This window comes from Nematolebias whitei, chromosome 16 (assembly GCF_014905685.2).
Source record: "Nematolebias whitei isolate Nwh7 chromosome 16, NemWhi1, whole genome shotgun sequence".
Taxonomy (NCBI): domain Eukaryota; kingdom Metazoa; phylum Chordata; class Actinopteri; order Cyprinodontiformes; family Rivulidae; genus Nematolebias; species Nematolebias whitei.
This window is the reverse complement of record NC_056513.1, coordinates 21,648,115-21,653,114: the sequence shown is the minus strand read 5'-3', so window position 1 is coordinate 21,653,114 and position 5,000 is coordinate 21,648,115. Positions and strand designations below refer to the sequence as shown.

The 5,000-nt window shown below is 39.9% G+C and overlaps 2 protein-coding genes across 2 annotated transcripts in view; one reads left to right on the top strand and one right to left on the bottom strand.

The window, feature by feature from the left end:
• The window catches only part of ift27 (intraflagellar transport 27 homolog (Chlamydomonas)), a 41,332-nt gene that overhangs the window by 2,762 nt on the left and 33,570 nt on the right, over nt 1-5,000 (top strand). The gene's annotated exons all lie outside the window — the stretch shown is intronic.
• The window catches only part of LOC119422419 (synaptogyrin-1), a 30,737-nt gene that overhangs the window by 9,998 nt on the left and 15,739 nt on the right, over nt 1-5,000 (bottom strand). The window lies entirely within an intron of this gene.

Genomic DNA, 5,000 nt, shown 5'->3' with positions numbered 1-5,000 from the left:
TGAGCAAGACTCTTAACCTCCACTATCTGTTCACCTGAGCACCCTAGATGGCAGCTCTCTGCTCCACACAGAGGGCTGTGGTAGCTCGGTGGTCTGTGGTTGTGTCAGGAAAGGCACCAGCGTAAAAACAACTGGCAAGTCTTTGTGTGAGTTAGTTCTCTGTGGCGACCCATGACGAAGGGAGCAGCCGTAAGAAGAGAGCAAAAAGTCCTGCATTGATTGGTTTAAACAAGAATTTTGCAAATGACTAATTTAAACTGTCTACACATTGATATTTAACGTAACAGCATATAATAAGTTGTTTGACGATCCATCAAACAGATTGCAATTAAAAAAGGCTGTTGAAACAATTCCCATTTTTTATTTGCATATTTTATGAGTATTTCATAAAAATCATCTACACCTCAAAATACTCCCTCCTGCTGGGATCAGATGGAATATTTAGATCAACTGGATAATAGTGTTGTAGTCAAGACCACCTAACCCAAGACCAAGTCAATACCAAGACCAGAGTGTACCGAGACAAGACCAAGACTTTTGGGGTCCGAGACCAAGTCGAGACCAAGACCTCTGGTCTTGGAGCTCAATCTTTTCACAGATTATCCGTACCGGCTTACTTTCACTCCTGGTTGTGGCATTACGTTCTGTTGTCTGTATTGTTCTGTTGGTACAGAACCACATGTGAGTGAAAGGGGGTGGGCTTGACAGCGGTAACAAAAACATGTATTTAGAATTGAGTCACGTTATCACTTGGATTTGAACCAGTTTGTTTTACATCCAATAAAAACAAGGATGTTAGCAAATAAACTGGACAATATTCTGGCAATTTAGTGACAGTTGTGGTCTTGACTGGTCTTAAAATAAAAACCCAAGTCCTCAATGTCCGAGATTGAGACAAGACCGAGACCAAATGTGGTCGAGTCCGAGACAAGACCAAGACCATCAAAAAGTGGTCTTGAGACCGGTCTCAAGACTAAGACCAATCTCCAGTACTGCAACACTACAGGATAATTCATGAATAAGAAGTCATTTCTGGCTCATTGGCTGAGTCAAGACAACACTGCAGAGATGTTTTATGAACGATTCTTCACATCTTTTTGAAATGGATCACTTAAGGAGCCTCCGTTTTTTTTTACTTGAAACACGTAGTTTGACTGCAGAACTGTTTGCATTTTCCTGCTAAATTTTAATCGTGTAGGACTGCCTGTTGAATTTATGGGTTCACAGAAATAAAATATCACAAGACATGCGTATCAGAAAATGAACATAAAAGTGTAACCCCGTTCACAGGAATGTTCAACTTTAGCCAGCATGCAGGTTTAAACCAAAAACCTCCCTTCATTGGGGTGACAGTGCTGATCACCATGTGAATCTGATGTCGAACTAATCATTTGTTACTTAGTAAAAGGTGTTCCTATACTTGAGGGTAACAAATATATTTCAATGAATCTACACAGTTTCTTTGGTAGAAACAGTGAAAATACATCTACTGTATTTGCTGATGATGCAATGTTTTCTACAGAGGAAACCTCTCAATCAGTTTGTTGATCTTTTGCAAGAAGCTTCTTAGTCACTGTTAAGACTGAAATGATTTCTGAATTTGAAGAAGAATAAATTTATTCAATATGCCAGACTTCAACCAGACCTCTTTGCCTCTAAATAAGAATTTGTATTATCTGTATAGAAGAAATTTAAACTCTAGAGGAGTCCGTCTTCTTCTGTTACAACTGATATTTATTCATCCATCCATCCATTATCTTTACACGCTTCTTCCTTTTTGGGTCGCGGAGATTACGGGTGCCCATATCCAGCTATCACTGTGTGAGAGGCGGGGGACACCCTGGACAGGTCTCCAGTCTATCACAGGGATACATAGAGACAAACAACCATTCACTCTCTCACTCACACCTAGAGACAATTTAGAGTTACCAATCAGCCTAACATGCATGTTTTTGGTCTGTGGGAGGAAACCAGAGTAGAAAAGCCATGCATGCACAGAGAGAACATGCAAACTCCAACTAGAAGGGCCTCCAGACTGGGATTTGAACCAGGGCAACCTACTCGCTGAGAGGCAGCATTTCTACCAACTGTGCCATCGTGCTGCCCCTGGACAGCACTGATATTAGTATAATAAAATTTTAAAAAGTGACATACTTTATTAAATTTGGCACCTGTAGAAGGACAAAAAGCCATACAAGCAGACAGTGCACATCTGCAATTTTAATGTAATGCTATCCTAATATGGGCGGCACAGTGATACGGTTGGTAGAGCTGCTGCCTCTCAGTGAGAAGGTTGCTGGATCACATGCAGGCCATGGGGCCTTTCTGGCTGGATCTTCACTGTTACGCCGATGACTCTCAGATCTATCTACCTTTAAAACCAAACAGTTCTTGCTCCATCCTCCCTTTGCTAAAATGTCTTGATGATATCAAGACTTGGATGGCTGCAAACTTCTTGAGCTTTAATGATCAGAAGACTGAGGTCATTGTGTTTAACCCAAGCTCTGCCACTGTCACTGATCCTGTAAACCTGCACTCCCTTCAGCCTCATCTAAAGCAGTCAGTTACCAATCTCGGGGTAGTGTTAGACTCGGACTTTAAGTTTAATAAACAGATCAACTCTGTTCTACAAAAGAGCTTCTTTCAGCTAAGGCAGATAGCAAAGCTAAAGTCCGTTCTGTCCAGATTCGACCTTGAAAAACTAGTCCATGCATTTATTACAACCCGGCTGGACTACTGTAACTCACTTTATGTTGGGGTTAGTCAGGCTTCACTCTCACATCTCCAGCTCGTACAAAATGCTGCAGCTCGGCTTTTAACAGGAACTCACAGGTTTGAGCACATTACTCCGGTTCTATCCTCTCTTCACTGGCTTCCTGTACGTGTCAGAGTTGATTTTAAAATTCTCCTGCTGACATTCAAGTGCATTAACGGCCTTGCACCATCATACCTCTCCGACCTTCTTCTTCCTTATACTCCTTCTCGGGCTTTGAGATCATCAGACCAGCTGCTTTTGGCCGTACCAAAAACCAGGCTGAAGCTCAGAGGAGATCGAGCGTTCTCAGTCGTGGGCCCTAAACTCTGGAACAATCTGCCCATCAACATTCGACAGGCCACCTCAGTCTCTGCCTTTAAATCTCTCCTAAAAACACATCTGTACTCACTGACATTTAACACAGGGTGATCAGCTTTAGATCTGGTTTTTCATTGATGCTGATTCTGTTTATGCTTTTGTTATTATTCCTATTTAACACAAGGTCATCAGATCTGATTTAGTATTCCATTGTTTCAGACTGAGTTTATGCTTTTTGTTATTATTTCCTTGACTTTTGACACAACGTGATCTGATTTAGTATTTCATTGTTTCTAATTGTTTTTGGTTTTATATTTTTATTCCATGTGCTGTAAATATATCTTGCTACTTTTTATTTGATGATGTGATATTTTTGTTAAGCACTTTGGTAACAGTTTCTGTTTTAAATGTGCTCTATAAATAAATCTGACTTGACTTGACTTGACTTCTCTCTGTGCATATGTGGGTTTTCTCTGTGTACTCCGGCTTCAATTCAATTAAATTAAAATTCAAAAATAATGTATTAATCCCAAAGGGAAATTATTATTTGTTGTAACTCGTTATCCTCATTATTATTAAAATTATTATTTCATTATTATTTCTCGTTATTCCTTCCACAGACCAAAAACATGCATGTTAGGCTGATTGGTAACTCTACATTGTCCCTAGGGTGAGAGAGTGAATGGTTATTTGGCTTGTTTGTCTCTACTGTATGTGTCCCTGTGATGGACTGGAGACCTGTCCAGGGTGTCCCCCGCCCCTCGCACAGTGATGGCTGGACTTGGGCACCAGTGACCCCTGTGACCCAAAAAGGAAGAAGTGGGTAAAAGTAATGGATGGATGGATGGATGTTATCTTAATACTAACTGGATATTTTGTCCCACAAGATGTTGGCAATAGCAAGGTATAGTGAGATAATGTCCTTTGCCTTTTACTTTAATACTGAAGACGTTTTTCTCTTTTTATTCCTGGACTAGTGAAGCCAGTGACAAGACAAAGTCAGTGTTATTGCATCTAATCTCCCTCTCTTCTGCCCTTTTTTATATTCATCCTTTCTCCCGTTTTTTTAAAAACTATTATTATTATTATCTTTTCTCCTTCAGAACTGAAAACACAAGTCTGTACAAAATGGAGTAGGGCAGGTTACTAAGATACCATCTAATCCGTTTGTCCTAGTCTCTACAACACTGCATCACAGAAACACCCCTTTCAAGGCTATAAAAACGAGACTATACGTACAATCAGTAACAATATTTCGTAGTCAGCTTTGTACTTCTGTTGTTAAAAGCAAATCCAACAGCTGACAAATCCTCTGATCAAACTAGGGAGGCATTTCTGTCTGATTATCGGGGCCAGGCAAGTTTATGTTTGTTGAGGTGGGTGATTGTTTCTGAGTGTGTCTGTGTATGTGACTGGGAGAATAAAGCAGAGACAAAAAAGTTGAAAGTGAAGCCTGTGTTATGGGATAGTTTACTCAGCTGTAATGTCTGTGTTTGTGCACTAAATGACAGTGATAAAAGGAGAAGACACAATAGACTATACACTGACAGGCCTGATCATAAGGCTCAGCAACCACGTTTGGGATGGGCAGCTCTGTTTCTGCTTCAATTCCTTCTGTTGTCAAGCACTTTAGTCTCTTTTCACGATGTTGCCTGCACTTGGGAGAACACACTTTCTGCAGTGAAACTGGAGACTCAATATCTCCAGTGCAAGCTAGAAAAAAATGCTTTAGTGTTTGTTTTTAAACCAACTACTTGCAAAACCATTGCATTTTGTATTTATCATACAGAGTAAACATACTAGCTTTCAGAGTGTCAATATTAAGTCACAGTTTGATTTGTGCTGAAATATTATAACATATGTTCCAGGATATTTAAAATTTTGATATGTTTATTTTTTAATTCAGCTTTCTTAGAATTTGTATTTC